The 17,374-nt window shown below is 44.5% G+C and overlaps 1 pseudogene across 1 annotated transcript in view; it reads right to left on the bottom strand.

Moving 5' to 3' along the window:
- The window catches only part of LOC311136179 (vacuole membrane protein 1-like), a 108,243-nt pseudogene that overhangs the window by 57,005 nt on the left and 33,864 nt on the right, over positions 1-17,374 (bottom strand). The gene's annotated exons all lie outside the window — the stretch shown is intronic.

The raw sequence follows: 17,374 nt of genomic DNA, 5'->3' as shown, positions 1-17,374 counted from the left end.
TATAAGGGGCGGAATCTGCAGACCTACTGAAGTGTGTTTGTGAAGTGAGTATCTGAAGTGTGTGTATCTGTGAAGTGTGTGTGTGTGTGCATCTGTGAAGTGTGTACGTGTGAAGCATGCATCTGTGAAGTGTGTATAACTGGCAAATTGATGCCACATAATGCTAATGAAGAGAATGAAAAGGAGAACCTTCACTCATTTAATCCTATTTTATTCCCATGTCTTTAGTGTAAGCAGCCGTCAGTGAGACAGAGTAGACTGGTTGCTGATAGGCAGGTGCATGAGCCCAGCATGCCTCTGCTCTGAGGAGCCTCTTTGATATCGTGCCGTCCTGTTTACATTTCTGCTTGTTGTTTATTTACTCTTTTAATTATGCTTCCAGTGAGAGAATGGAGGGAGAGGAGGGTGGAGGAAGGAGAGGAGGGTTGAGGAGGGGAGAAGAGGGTGGGTGGAGTCCTTCTTTGATGTGTGGTGGCACTGGTGAAAGTTTGGCTGAACAGACTAACAGCTTACGCTCCCTCAACAAGATCAGACAAGATGGCACTCAATATCACCACCGTCAGAGCTAAGAAAGAGACACTCCTAGACCACACACACATGCATACGGTAGAAGATAACACACACAGACACATACATACATACATACATACATACATACACACCCACACACACACACAAAACACAGACACACACATGTTTGTTTTACTATCCTTGTAGGGACCAAACAATTGATTCCTATTCAAAATCCTATTATCCTTAACCCCTAACCCTAAACTTAACCCTAAACCCCTAACCCTAATTGTCACCCTAACCCTAAACCTAACCCCTAAGCCTAAAATAGCATTTTTCTTGTGGGGCTCGGAAATTGTTCCTTGTTTTACTATCCTTGTGAAGATTATGGTCCCCACAAGGATAGTAAAACCAAAAACACACACACACACACACACACACACACACACTTTGAAACGAATCAACAAAAGCACACAATGTCCACAAACGTACCCAAATACAAACAGACATGCTCATACAGTACTCAGAAATGAGCAAACTTAAAAACAGGGCGTTTCATAAATTACCCTTACAACTGACCTTTTAACGGTTATAGCAAGGGTAGCTTTGAAAAGCGGTGCCAGTGTGGGTACGTATGTGAGTATTTGTGAGGACATATGTAGGAGTGGTGAGCTTAGTGACGCATGTTCTACTCCAATCACAGTCACAGGGCAGTCCATCATTAAGCAATATTACGCCATGGCATTCTCTCTCGCAATACAGTAGGGTGGGGCAAGACTTACGTTAGGAACCAGGACAGCAAGGACAGGATAGGGCTGTGCAGTGAAGCAACAGCCTGTACATTCAGCAGGGAGAAATGTGTGTGTGTGTGCATGTGTGTGTACACTCAGGATGGAGAAATGTTCTCACTAAGGTCTTCTCTGGGGCAGGTGCACTCCCCTGCATGACTCAATACCTTATCACTCATCTCGGATGTTGACTGAGTGGCGCGGGTTTATAATCTTTCTCAAGAACATAGATTCTCAATAATCCCAGAAAAAATATTAATTTACCTTCATTATTACTAAGAAGCTTCACTGGCTGCTGCAATATCAAAAATCAACAAAAGAATTCTGAAAAAGTGGGAGGGAATGCATTTCCTGCCCCAAAACACAACACAGGAAACTTCCAGGACTGACCTAGTCTACTGTAAGCCTACTCCTCACATCCTCCAGTAAAAATGTGTTTAGACAGGCAGCCCAATTATTTTTTCCACTAATTGGTCTAATTTGACCAATCACATCAGATCTTTTCACATCGGCTCTTTTTCAGAGCTGATCTGATTGGTCAAAAGACCAATTAATGAAAAAAAGATCCGAATTGGGCTGCCTGTCTAAATGCAGCCTCGCTCTCATTGCTAAAAGGGTAATTTTAAGGCATTGGAATGAGAAGCAGCCACCCTCATTTGCTGAAGTTGTCAATGAATACTGTACATTTTTTAAAAACTATTGCAAATGGAAATTCAAAGGAATACGAAAAGATATGGGCCAAGTTTGAAGCTACTGTCTTAGACTGAATGAACACAGGGGGAAATGTACTGTATGTCAAATATAATATGTAATTAATAATCAAATAAAATTGTATTTGTCACATGCGCCGAATACAACAGGTGTAGACTTTACCATGAAATGCTTGCTTACTTGCCCTTCCCAACGATGCAGAGTAAAACATTTACAATAATAGTAACACAAGATGAATAAAATACACAAAAATTAAGCTACAGTTGAAGTTGGAAGTTTACATACACTTAGGTTGGAGTCATTAAAACTTGTTTTTTAACCACTCTACAAATTTCTTGTTAACAAACTATAGTTTTGGCAAGTCGGTTAGGACATCTACTTTGCGCATGACACAAGTAATTTTTCCAACAATTGTTTAAAGACAGATTATTTCAATTATTATTCACTGTATCACAATTCCAGTCGGTCAGAAGTTTACATACACTAAGTTGACTGTGCCTTTAAACAGCTTGGAAAATTCCAGAAAATTGTCATGGCTTTAGAAGCTTCTGATAGGCTAATTTACATTTGAGTCAATTGGAGGTGTACCTGTGGATGTATTTCAAGGCCTACCTTCAAACTCAGGTGCCTCTTGCTTGACATCATGGGAAAATCAAAAGAAATCAGCCAAGACATCAGAAAAAAATTGTAGACCTCCACAAGTCTGGTTAATCTTTGGGAGCAATTTGCAAATGCCTGAAGGTACCACGTTCAACTGTACAAACAATAGTACGCAAGTATAAACACCATGGGACCACGCAGCCGTCATACCGCTCAGGAAGGAGACGCGTTCTGTCTAATAGAGATGAACGTACTTTAGTGCGAAAGTGCAAATCAATCCCAGAACAACAGCAAAGGACATTGTGAAGATGCTGGAGGAAACAGGTACAAAAGTATCTATATCCACAGTAAAATTAGTCCTATATCGACATAACCTGAAAGGCCGCTCAGCAAGGAAGAAGCCACTGCTCCAAAACCGTCATAAAAAAGCCAGACTACGGTTTGCAACTGCACATGGTGCATAAAAGCTGACAAAGATCGTACTTTTTGGAGAAATGTCCTCTGGTCTGATGAAACAAAAACAGAACTGTTTGGCCATAATGACCATCGTTATGTTTGGAGGAAAAAGGGGAAGGCTTGTAAGCCGAAGAACACAATCCCAACCGTGAAGCATGGGGGTGGCAGCATCATGCTGTGGGGGTGCTTTGCTGCAGGAGGGACTGGTGCACTTCACAAAATAGATGGCATCATGAGGAAGGAAAAGTATGTGGATATATTGAAGCAACATCTCAAGACATCAGTCAGGAAGTTAAAGCTTGATCGCAAATGGGTCTTCCAAATGGACAATGACCCCAAGCATACTTCCAGAGTTGTGGCAAAATGGCTTAAGGACAACAAAGTAAAGGTATTGGAGTGGCCATCACAAAGCCCTGACCTCAATCCTATAGAAAAGTTGTGGGCAGAACTGAAAAAGCGTGTGCGAGCAAGGAGGTCTACAAACCTGATTCAGTTACACCAGCTCTGTCAGGAGGAATGGGCCAAAATTCACCCAACTTATTGTGGGAAGCTTTTGGAAGGCTACCCGAAACATTTGACCCAAGTGAAGGCAATGCTACCAAATACTAATTGAGTGCATGTAAACTTCTGACCCACTGGGAATGTGATGAAAGAAAAAAAAGCTTAAATAAATCATTCTCTCTACTACTATTCTGACATTTCACATTCTTAAAATAAAGTGGTGATCCTAACTGACATAAGACAGGGAATTTTTAGTAGGATTAAATGTCAGGAATTGTGAAAAACTGAGTTTAAATGTATTTGGCTAAGGTGTATGTAAACTTCCGACTTCAACTGTACATAATGAGAAACTGAACTGCAGCATTTCTTTCTTCATGACTGCAAGATTATCATGACTGCAATTTTATCATTATTCATACTATTAATTACCTATTTATTTGTTTCCCATATATGCAACATTCTCCTGTTTTTTTGTTTTTTGGATTAAATGTGATATGCAAAGAAACGAAAGTAAAGTATAGAAATGTGCCTTTATAAGTCTAAACATTATTTAGACCAGGATGAGAGAACAATTTTGTGTCATGTGTTTACATATGGTGTGTTTTGTTGTTGATTGAGTGTGATATGTTGTAAATAAATAATTGTTATAAAAAATTCAATTAAACACATTTAAAAAAAAGACTCCAAGCCTCTTGGCAGGAGCTGGGAACACACTGCCCTGACACACAGTCAGATTCTCACTACAACAGAGTAGACTGCTTGTCTGAGTGTTTGTCCAATACTTCATTTCTCTGGCTCTCTGGTGTGTTTACAAAACACACACATATACGCAGGCACACACACATAAGGAGGCATACACACACACACACACACACACACACACACACACACACACACAGAGAATTGCAGGAGAGACCTACATGTGTGCCGCTGCCTGCCTGTTCCCGTTCTCCCACACGCACAGAGCGCCGGGTCACTGCATCTCACCATACACACACACACACCTACAACTACACACACAAACACAGACACACTGCCAAGTCTTCTCATGTTGTCCTGGTGAGTCACGGCTAATCTGGAGCCCAACCCTAAACAGGCAGATAGCAGCCTCTATAGCTAGTCCACGTCACTAAGGTGAGAGAGGATACTGTTAAGGTGAACAGGACACAAGCAAAAGAGACAGGCTTAGAACTGGAGGGAGGTCGACAGTGAGTATATGTTAGGAGTTGAGCTGGCAGTGACATGATACTGTATGACTAGTAGTTAAACATGTCACTCTTCTCATGACTCTCCCAATGGAATGAATGCCTGTGCTTGGGAAGTCTCAAATGAATTCACATGAGGAAACACACACACATAAAACCCAACTAAAAACTAAACAAACTAAGCCTGACCCTTAGAGATAAGAGCACGACTGGGTGAGAGTGTGCACATGATATAATGTATGTGTTTGTGTCTCCACCGTTTAACCCTCCTGTCAGTCCTCTCTGGAAACATGTCTGAATTATGTCAGCAGCTGAAAAGCCTATAAAACATGAAGTCTAAATCTTCTGTGGACAATAACCCTCGTCTGCCTCACACACACACACATACAGTATACTCCAGCCAGCCCTCGTCCCATCAGCCCCAGCGATGCTACAATGAAGGGAACATAGCTGGCATTCCTGTGGCGTCCAGAGGAAACCATCGCCTCGCCGCCGAGATGAGCGGAATCCCCAGCAATCTCTGTGTGTGCCTCCAAGCTGTGTGTGTGTGTGTCAGTGGAGGCTCCTCAGAGGAGGAAGGGGAGGACCATCCTCAGTGAATTTCATAAACATTTGAAATTGTAAAACATTAAAAGAGTTATCCTTTTTAGATAAAACTATACTAAATATAATCACGTCACCAAATAACTGATTAAAACACTATTTTGCAAAGAAGGTCTACATTAGACTCAACAGCACTCTGTAGGGTAGCAACATGGTGTAGCCGGAGGACAGCTAGCTTCCGTCCTCCTCTGGGTACATTGACTTCAATACAAAACCTAGGAGGCTCATGGTTCTCACCCACTTCCATAGACTTACACAGTAATTATGACAACTTCCGTAGGACGTCCTCCAGCCCATCAGAACTCTTGCAGCATGAACTGACATGTTGTCCACCCAATCAAAGGATCAGAGAATTAATCTAGTACTGAAAGCATAAGCTACAGCTAGCTAGCACTGCAGTGTATAAAATGTGGTGAGTAGTTGACTCAGAGAGAGAAAGACAATAGTTAAACAATTTAAATTCTTCCAAAATGAAGGAGAAGCAAGAGATTCTTTTTTCACTTTAACTTACTTAGCTAGCAAATGCAGCGAGCTAGTTTAGCCTACTGAAACACCCTGCTCAAACAGAGGGATGCTATGTTAGCTAGCTGGCTATGACTTTCCAACACAACACTGGAACTCTTCCAAGTCAAGTTAAGATTTTGGTATTACTAATTTATTGCTACCGGGGCTCGCCGATTTAAGTGCTTACTGACTGTACACTAACGTTACTGCATGATTGTAGCGGGTTTACTAACGTGTTAGTTCTATTAGCTATGCTGACTATGACTTTACTTTAGCTAATTTGGTAACAACAATGCTGTGTGTAGCGGTTTGGCTTGGAAAGGTTTTTTGATGTGTTGTGCATTGAAGTCCACAAGCGAAGGGAAGAGAAGGAATACAACGTGGCTGTTATGAGAGTGAACTCCGTTTACGAGTGATCAGGGGTGTATTCATTCCGCCGATTCTGTTGAAAAACGTTTCTTAAATGGAAGCAAACGGAACAAAACGGGGATAAACATACCTGAATTTGTCCAATAGAAACTCTCGTTTGCAACTACTGGACTAATGATAACACCATATCAGCTAGATGCAGGCAAGAGTGGGCAAGGCGGTATTGAATGTCATTGTGTCACCTCAAATTATGTCACCTCAAATTTGTGTGCACCTATGTTGTAAACGTTCATTCATAGGTTAGGCAACCTCATGATGGGTATAGGTAAAATTTTAGTATCATGTACAGTGAGGGAAAAAAGTATTTGATCCCATGCTGATTTTTTACGTTTGCCCACTGACAAAGAAATGATCAGTCTATAATTTTAATTTGAACAGTGAGAGACAGAATAACAAAAAAATCCAGAAAAACACATGTCAAACATGAGGGAAATAGGTATTTGACCCCCTCTCAATCAGAAAGATTTCTGGCTCCCAGGTGTCTTTTATACAGGTAACGAGCTGAGATTAGGAGCACACTCTTAAAGGGAGTGCTCCTAATATCAGTTTGTTACCTGTATAAAAGACACCTGTCCACAGAAGCAATCAATCAGATTCCAAACTCTCCACCATGGCCAAGACCAAAGAGCTCTCCAAGGATGTCAGGTACAAGATTCTAGACCTACACAAGGCTGGAATGGGGTACAAGACCAAAGAGCTCTACAAGGATGTCAGGGACAAGATTCTAGACCTACACAAGGCTGGAATGGGGTACCAGACCATCGCCAAGCAGCTTGGTGAGAAGGTGACAACAGTTGGTGCGATTAATCGCAAATGGAAGAAACACAAAATAACTGTTAATCTCCCTCGGCCTGGGGCTCCATGCAAGATCTCACCTCGTGGATTTGCAATGATCATGAGAACGGTGAGGAATCAGCCCAGAACTACACGGGAGGATCTTGTCAATGATCTCAAGGCAGCTGGGACCATAGTCACCAAGAAAACAATTGGTAACACACTACGCCGTGAAGGACTGCAATTCTGCAGCGCCCGCAAGGTTCCCCTGCTCAAGAAATCACATATACATGCCCGTCTGAATTTTGCCAATGAACATCTGAATGATTCAGAGGAGAACTGGGTGAAAGTGTTGTGGTCAGATGAGACCACAATCGAGCTCTTTGGCATCAACTCAACTCGCCGTGTTTGGAGGAGGAGGAATGCTGCCTATGACCCCAAGAACACCATCCCCACCGTCAAACATGGAGGTGGAAACATTATGCTTTGGGAGTATTTTTTTGCTAAGGGGACAGGACAACTTCACCGCATCAAAGGGACGATGGACGGGGCCATGTACCGTCAAATCTTGGGTGAGAACCTCCTTCCCTCAGCCAGGGCATTGAAAATGGGTCGTGGATGGGTATTCCAGCATGACAATGACCCAAAACACACGGCCAAGGCAACAAAGGAGTGGCTCAAGAAGAAGCACATTAAGGTCCTGGAGTGGCCTAGCCAGTCTCCAGACCTTAATCCCATAGAAAATCTGTGGAGGGAGCTGAAGGTTCGAGTTGCCAAACGTCAGCCTCGAAACCTTAATGACTTGGAGAAGATCTGCAAAGAGGACTGGGACAAAATCCCTCCTGAGATGTGTGCAAACCTGGTGGCCAACTACAAGAAACATCTGACCTCTGTGATTGCCAACAAGGGTTTTGCCACCAAGTACTAAGTCATGTTTTGCAGAGGGTTCAAATACTTATTTCCCTCATTAAAATGCAAATCAATTTATAACATTTTTGACATGCGTTTTTCTGAATTGTTTTGTTGTTATTCTGTCTCTCACCGTTCAAATAAACCTACCATTAAAATTATAGACTGATCATGTCTTTGCAAACGTACAAATTCAGCAGGGGATCAAATACTTTTTCCCCCCTCACTGTATATATACAGTGGGGAGAACAAGTATTTGATACACTGCCGATTATGCACATTTTCCTACTTACAAAGCATGTAGAGGTCTGTAATTTTTTATCATAGGTACACAACAACTGTGAGAGACGGAATCTAAAACAAAAATCCAGAAAATGACATTGTATGATTTTAAAGTAATTAATTTGCATTTTATTGCATGACGTAAGTATTTGATACATCAGAAAAGCAGAACTTAATATTTGGTACAGAAACCTTTGTTTGCAATTACAGAGATCATACGTTTCTCCTGTAGGTCTTGACCAGGTTTGCACACACTGCAGCAGGGATTTTGGCCCACTCCTCCATACAGACCTTCTCCAGATCCTTCAGGTTTCGGGGCTGTCGCTTGGCAATACGGACTTTCAGCTCCCTCCAAAGATTTTCTATTGGGTTCAGGTCTGGAGACTGGCTAGGCCACTCCAGGACCTTGAGATGCTTCTTATGGAGCCACTCCTTAGTTGCCCTGGCTGTGTGTTTTAATTCGTTGTCATGCTGGAAGACCCAGCCACGACCCATCTTCAATGCTCTTACTGAGGGAAGGAGGTTGTTGGCCAAGATCTCGCAATACATGGCCCCATCCATCCTCCCCTCAATACGGTGCAGTCGTCCTGTCCCCTTTGCAGAAAAGCATCCCCAAAGAATGATGTTTCCACCTCCATGCTTCACGGTTGGGATGGTGTTCTTGGGGTTGTACTCATCCTTCTTCTTCCTCCAAATACGGCGAGTGGAGTTTAGACCAAAAAGCTCTATTTTTGTCTCATCGGACCACATGACCTTCTCCCATTCCTCCTCTGGATCAACCAGATGGTCATTGGCAAACTTCAGACGGGCCTGGACATGTGCTGGCTTGAGCAGGGGGACCTTGCGTGCGCTGCAGGATTTTAATCCATGACGGCGTAGTGTGTTACTAATGGTTTTCTTTGAGACTGTGGTCCCAGCTCTCTTCAGGTCATTGACCAGGTCCTGCCGTGTAGTTCTGGGCTGATCCCTCACCTTTCTCATGATCATTGATGCCCCACGAGGTGAGATCTTGCATGGAGCCCCAGACTGAGAGTGATTGACCGTCATCTTGAACTTCTTCCATTTTCTAATAATTGCGCCAACAGTTGTTGCCTTCTCACCAAGCTGCTTGCCTATTGTCCTGTAGCCCATCCCAGCCTTGTGCAGGTCTACAATTTTATCCCTGATGTCCCTAAACAGCTCTCTGGTCTTGGACATTGTGGAGAGGTTGGAGTCTGTTTGATTGAGTGTGTGGACAGGTTTCTTTTATACAGGTAACGAGTTCAAACAGGGGCAGTTAATACAGGTAATGAGTGGAGAACAGGAGGGCTTCTTAAAGAAAAACTAACAGGTCTGTGAGAGCCGGAATTCTTACTGGTTGGTAGGTGATCAAATACTTATGTCATGCAATAAAATGCAAATTAATTACTTAAAAATCATACAAATGTGATGTTCTGGATTTTTGTTTTAGATTCCGTCTCTCACAGTTGAAGTGTACCTATGATAAAAATTACAGACCTGTACATGCTTTGTAAGTAGGAAAACCTGCAAAATCGGCAGTGTATCAAATACTTGTTCTCCCCACTGTATATGTATATATTTTTTTTTTATTTCTACCTCCAGAAATTGGCCCAATAACATATCGGCAAAAATGATGTTAAAATAATTTTTTACATATTGGATGTGCTATTAGCAATACGCATTATCACCTGTGGCCCAACTGACGCAACATAGTGGCTATAACATGTACATAGGATGAAGCATAGGGTTTTGTCCATCTGCATTCACCCCATTGGACACTACATCCTGATTGTTGTTATTAATTATTATCATAATGTTATTCTAAATATGAATATATAATTAATTATGTATGCACGCACGACTGTAAGTCGCTTTGGATAAAAGCGTCTGCTAAATGGCATATTATATTATATTATTATTATTATAATTAAGTTATTATTATGCACACTAAAAAATATATTTTTTTGGTTTCTATTACAAAGTATGTCATTGATGTTTTATGAAGCCATTGCCCCTTTAAGAACTATATTGCGCTGCGCGTAAACCATGCTTGAAACGCCGGTTGTAAAACTGCATTTATAAAACGATGCCACGTGCGCAATTGAAGGAGTAGAGAAATAAACGTGGTAGCAATGTAAAACTGGGATTCCCCCTCTTTTTTAACAAAGGCCCAGTAGCGGTGCGTGGGTGAAATCACTGGGGAAGCCAAGCCAGGAAACAATGCATATTACAACCTGTGTGTGTGGGGGCACGGGGATGGACATAGTCAGGCGCAGGAGTGTGAAGAAGGAATATGCTTTAAATCAGCCCAATAAGGTAGTTCGCAGCAATGCGTAAACACAATTCCAGTGAGACTTAAATGCGTACGGGGAACCAAACATACACAGGTAAATATTCCCGGCAATAAAATAACTAAATGCTCAACCGAGCATTCGATACCTCCACAAAGTAACAATCACACACAAAGACAAGGGGGGCAGAGGGAATACTTATACAGGTGCTGATGAGGGGGGATATGAACCAGGTGTGTGTAATAAACAAGACAAAACAAATGTAATGATGAGATGAGGAGCTGCAGTGGCTAGAAGGCCGGTGATGACGAACAACGAAGCATGCCCGAACAAGGAGAGGAGGCAGCTTCAGAGGAAGTCGAATCAGTACGGCCGATGCCTGGGTGACCAGAGGAGGGGGACGTGTGTGCCCAATAAATAATACGATCACGGACAATAGACGGCACGTATCGCAGCCCAGCCGGGCACTGAGGTGGAGATGGCTCTGTGCATAACGCCCACCGACCACACTACTGGCGCCACAATGCAGGAGGCCGGGAGTATGGGGGTGTTGTCTATGGGCCTCTCCTCTGTGTCATACAGCCGTGACAGCGCGTCTGCCTTCACGTTCTTAGTGCATGGTATGTAGGAAAGCGTGAAATCAAACCTGGTGAAGAACAAGGCCCCCCTGGCTAGGGTTCAGCCTCCTCGCTGCCCGGATGTACTCCAGGTTACGGTGGTCAGTCCAGACGAGGAAAGGGTGTTCCGCCCCCTCGAGCAAGTGCCTCCACGCGGTCAGGGCTCTGACCACAGCCAACAGCTCCCAAATCACCAATGCCGTAGTTCTGCTCTGCCGGGCTGAGCTTCTTCGAAAAGAAGGCACAAGGGCGGAGCTTGGGTGGCGTGCCCGAGCGTTGGGATAGGACAGCGCCTACCCCTACCTCGGACGCATCCACCTCCACTACAAACGGCAATGATGGATCCGGATGGGCCAGTACCGGGGCTGAGGTGAACAGAGCCCTCAGGTTACTGAAAGCCCTGTCAGCCTCAGCAGACCAGCGGAGCCGGGACAGCCCACCCTTCAACAGAGAGGTGATGGGCGCTGCAACCTTGCCAAAGCCCCGGATAAACCTCCGATAGTAAGTGGAAAAGCCAATGATCCGCTGCACCTCCTTCACCGTGGTTGGGGTCGGCCTATTCCGCACAGCGGAAATGCGGTCTCCCTCTATCTACACACCTGAGGTGGTGATGTGGTATCCGAGGAAGGAGACGGACTGTTGGAAGAAGTCACTTTTCTGCCTTGGCATATACAGTTGAAGTCGGAAGTTTACATACACCTTAGCCAAATACATTTAAACTCAGGTTTTCACAATTCCTGACATTTAATCCTAGTAAAAATTCCCCGTCTTAGGGCAGTTAGGATCACCACTTTATTTTAAGAATTTGAAATGTCAGAATAATAGTAGAGAGAATGATTTATTTATTTCATCAAATTCCCAGTGGATCAGAAGTTTATATACACTCAATTAGTATTTGGTAGCATTGCCTTTAAATTGTTTAACTTGGGTCAAACGTTTCGGGTAGCCTTCCACAAGCTTCCCACAATAAGTTGGGTGAATTTTGGCCCATTCCTCCTGACAGAGCTGGTGTAACTGAGTCAGGTTTGTAGGCTCCTTGCTCACACACGCTTTTTCAGCTCTGCCCACAAATTGTCTATAGGATTGAGGTCAGGGCTTTGTGATGGCCGCTCCAATACCTTGACTTTGTTGTCCTTAAGCCTTTTTGCCACAACTTTGGAAGTATGCTTGGGGTCATTGTCCATTTGGAAGACCCATTTGCGACCAAGCTTTAACTTCCTGACTGATGTCTTGAGATGTTGCTTCAATATATCCACATAATTGTCCTTCCTCATGATGCCATCTATTTTGTGAAGTGCACCAGTCCCTCCTGCAGCAAAGCACCCCCACAGCATGCTGCTGCCACCCCCGTGCTTCACGGTTGGGATGGTGTTCTTCGGCTTGCAAGATACCCCCTTTTTCCTCCAAACATAACGATGGTCATTAAGGCCAAACAGTTCTATTTTTGTTTCATCAGACCAGAGGACATTTCTCCAAAAAGTACGATCTTTGTCAGCTTTTATGCACCATGTGCAGTTGCAAACCGTAGTCTGGCTTTTTTATGGCGGTTTTGGAGCAGTGGCTTCTTCCTTGCTGAGCGGCCTTTCAGGTTATGTCGATATAGGACTCGTTTACTGTGGATATAGATACTTTTGTACCTGTTTCATCCAGCATCTTCACAAGGTCCTTTGCTGTTGTTCTGGGATTGAGTTGCACTTTTCGTACCAAAGTACATTCACCTCTAGGAGACAGAATGCGTCTCCTTCCTGAGCGGTATGACGGCTGGTGGTCCCATGGTGTTTATACTTGCGTATTATTGTTTGTACAAATGAACATGGGTACCTTCAGGCGTTTGGAAATTGCTCCCAAGGATGAACCAGACTTGTGAAGGTCTACAAAATGTTTTGAGATCTCTTTTGATTTTGCCATGATGTCAAGCAAAGAGGCACTGAGTGTGAAGGTAGGCGTTGAAATACATCCACAGGTACACCTCCAATTGACTCAAATTATGTAAATTAGCCTATCAGAAGCTTCTAAAGCCATGACATCATTTTCTGGAATTTTCCAAGTTGTTTAAAGGCACCGTCAAGTTAGTGTATATAAACCTCTGACCCACTGGAATTGTGATACAGTGAATTATAAGTGAAATAATCTGTCTGTAAACAATTGTTGGAAAAATTACTTGTGTCATGCACAAAGTAGATGTCCTAACCGACTTGCCAACACGATAGTTTGTTAACAAGAAATTTGTGGAGTGGTTGAAAAACGAGTTTTAATGACTCCAACCTATGTGTATGTAAACTTCCAACTTCAACTGTAGGTCATGCTCCAACAGTCGGCAAAGCACTCTGCGAACCAGGAACACATGCTCAGCGCGCGTAGAGGAATACTCCAGAATGTCATCGATGTAGACCACCACACCGTGACCAAGCATGTCCCGAAACACCTAATTCACAAAGGACTGGAAGACTGATGGAGCACCAGGTATTCATAATGCCCCGTGGTTGTGCTAAAGGCTGTCTTCCACTCGTCCCCCTCCCGGACACGCACCAGGTTGTACGCACTCCTGAGATCTAATTTTGTGAAGAAGCGCGCAACATGCATTGATTCGATAACAGAGGGGATAAGGGGTAGAGGGTAACTGTAGCGAATGGTAGTTCGATTTAGTGCCCGGTAATCAATGCAAGGGCGTAGACCTCGGTCTTTCTTCTTCACGAAAAATAAACTAGAGGCGGGTGAAGAGGGACGTATGAACCCCTGGCGCAGGGACTCGGAGACGTATGTTTCTAAAGCCTCCGTTTCATCCTGCGACAGGGGATATACATGACACCTGGGAGGCACAGCGTCTACCCGGAGGTTTATCGCGTGGGGTGGTAATTTGGTTGCCTGCGTTTTAGAAAACGCGTGCGCCAAATTAAGGTATTCGGGGGGAATGCGCATGGTGGAGGTAGTGTCTGGATTTTCCACCGTGGTTGCACCAACGGAAACAGCTAGACACCTACCCTGACACTCTTGCGACCACCCCGTGAGAGCCCTCTGCGGCCATGAAAAGGTGGGGTCGTGTAGTGTGAGCAAGGGAAGACCCAACACAACAGGAAAATCAGGGGACTCAATAATGTAAAAGGTGATTTGCGCCCTATGGGTCTCCTGCATAATCATTGTGACTGGTGCTATAACCTCCCTAACAAAACCTGACCCTAATGGTCGACTGTCAAGTGCTTTGATGGGCAATGGAATGGGTAGGGGAACCAATGTGATACATAACCTATTCGCTAAAGACCTGTCCATAAAGTTCCCAGCTGTGCCTGAATCGACCAGTGCCTTACACTGGGGAACTACCGTGTGCTCAGGGAAGTTGACGTGTATGGTGAAGTGTGAAGCAGAGGGCTCTGAACGAGTGTGGATTTGCGCTACCTGGGGTGACGCGAGAGTGCCCTGCCTGTTGCCTTCCGACCCAGAAGAACTCTGACGACAGCGTGCAGCAGAATGTCCTCTCTTGCCACAAGAGTGACACTGGATCTGTCGTCCTCCGTTCTCCCTGAACGCTGCACCACCCAGCTCCATCGGAACGTAATCCGGATTGCAGAGGGGTGAAACGGGCAGGCCCCTTCCAGGACGTCCTCTGGAAGCCAGCAGGTTGTCCAACCGGATGGCCATGTCCACCAGCTGGTTGAAAGTCATCGGGCATCCCGGCAGGCTAGCTCCCGTCGGACTTCCTCCCGCAGGCTGCACCGGAAATGGTCGATGAGGGCCCGCTCGTTCCACCCGGACCCCGCCGCTAGAGTTCTAAACTCCAGGGCAAAGGCTTGCGCGGTCCTCGTCCCCTGCCTCAGTTGGACCAGGCACTCACCGGCCTCTCTTCCTTCGGGGGGATGATCGAAGACTGCCTGGAAGAGGTGAGCGAACGCACCGTAGTTGTCCAACGCGACACCTCCTTCACCCCAGACCATGTTGGCCCACTCCAGGGCTTTCCCCGAGAGGCAGGAGAAGAGGGCGGACACCTTCTCCCGCTCCGAGGGAGCCGGGCTACTGTTGGAAAAATAGAGGTCCAGCTGCAGGAGGAATCCCTGGCAGCGGGCCGCTGTCCCGTCGTACTCCCTCGGTCGGGATAGGTGAATCCCTCTGGGTGCTAGGGTGTGGGTGACTGGATCTGGTCGCTCAGCTGGTCCCGAAGGGTCTGGTCCTCTCCAGGCGTTGGTCGACCTGGAGAACCCGATCCATCGCGTCGCCCAAGCTGACTAGCATGTTGGAGTGCTCCCGGACCTGCTCCACGACTCCAGGCATATTCTCGTTTCCTGCTGACTCCATGCTGTTGGGTGTGTGATTCTGTGGGCGCGGGGATGGACATAGTCAGGCGCAGGAGTGTGAAGAAGGAATATGCTTTAAATCAGCCCAATAATGTAGTACGTAGCAATGCGTAAACACAATCCCAGTGAGACTGAAATGCGTACGGGGAACCAAACATACACAGGTAAATATTCCCGCCGATAAAATAACAAAATGCTCAACCGAGCATGCGATACCTCCACAAAGTAACAATCACACACAAAGACAAGGGGGGCAGAGGGAATACTTATACAGGTGCTGATGAGGGGGGATATGAACCAGGTGTGTGTAATAAACAAGACAAAGAAGACACAGTGGCAGAATAAATTCAACCACACCTTTGTTTCATCACAAATCCAGACAGCAACATCTGTCCAGTGAAGTCCACAAAGCACATTACGTGTAACAAACAGTTACATGACCAACAGCATGGTCAAGCAAGTTCATGTTTCCGACATTGTCGGACTACTTAACAACTATTGATTTAGAACCACTGAGAGTTACCGCAAGTCGCAAAGAAAACATGAGCTGCCTCCACTATTCCAGCACCATTTCAACTTCAACATTTAAACATCATCAAATCACCTATGCTTAGTCTAATACAGTGACAACTAAGATACCAAAAACAATTTGGTCCAATTAACGTAAGCTAAATATGATGTGGCTGTCCATGGGACTGATGTGTGTGTGTGCATGCGTGCATTTGTGCAAGTAGAAAAAACATGTTGACTCACCCTACTCGTAGAGAAACGCCAATGCCATCCTCTCTTTCATGTTGCCGTCATACAGTACACACTTTTAGTTTTTGTTGTCCTAGACTACCTGGCTAAAATGCTTGCTCGCTCGTCTAACTTCCTTTCATGGGAAACGATGAGCGAGCTAGTTAACATTAGCCTACTAGCTACATATTGAACTTCATCATCTCAGGCAGGGGCACAATGTATGAATTTATGGTTGGATCAGAATCACAGTTATAATCATAGTCCAAATCCCTATCTCCATCCATAGCTAATTTAAGAAAAGGCCAATTTTAGCTAGCTAGCCACCGGAGGACAACGACACAATGAGATGCAACAATTAATCTTGTTGTGATGTGATTGATGTGAAGCCAGATCCAAACTGGCTTCCCTTCACACTTTTATTTGGTGCGCCAGGACCATTCACAGTTGAGCTCACTCAGTTTAGCTCAACGCTGATTGGCTATTATTTTTTTTATTAAGGGAGGCCAAATGCTCACCGACTTCCCATGCATTCAATGCTACGGGCGGCCTCCATGAATATACGCCACCGCAAAGGCCAAACTGCCTTCAAAATAAATTTGCCACAACTGCTTTCCAAAGTGTTTTCCAGCGATTGCATTTAGAATTGTTGTGCATAGACTGCTTGTCAGAATACATGTTTCCCTCCTATGGCTCTCCCAACTTGAATGCACCTCGAGAGGAATATTACTCTTGCATAGAACACACACAAAAACTATCCGACTAGGTAATACAGTTAAAGTCGGAAGTTTACATACACCTTAACCAAATACATTTAAACTCAGTTTTTCACAATTCCTGACATTTAAATCCTAGTACAAATTCCCTGTCTTAGGTCAGTTAGGATCACCACTTTATTTTAAGTACGTGAAATGTCAGAATAATAGTAGAGAGAATTATTTCTTTCACCTTTTATTTCTTTCATCACATTCCCAGTGGGTCAGACGTTTACATACACTCAATTAGTATTTCGTAGCATTGCCTTTAAATTGTTTCACTTGGGTCAAACGTTTCGGGTAGCCTTCCACAAGCTTCCCACAATAAGTTGGGTGAATTTTGGCCCATTCCTCCTGACAGAGCTGGTGTAACTGAGTCCGGTTTGTAGGCCTCCTTGCTCGCACACAGCTTTTC

Source organism: Coregonus lavaretus, assembly GCF_964263955.1.
Source record: "Coregonus lavaretus genome assembly, chromosome: 10".
Taxonomy (NCBI): domain Eukaryota; kingdom Metazoa; phylum Chordata; class Actinopteri; order Salmoniformes; family Salmonidae; genus Coregonus; species Coregonus lavaretus.
Note: the sequence above shows the minus strand (reverse complement) of the source record. Positions and strands in the feature narration are given on the sequence as shown.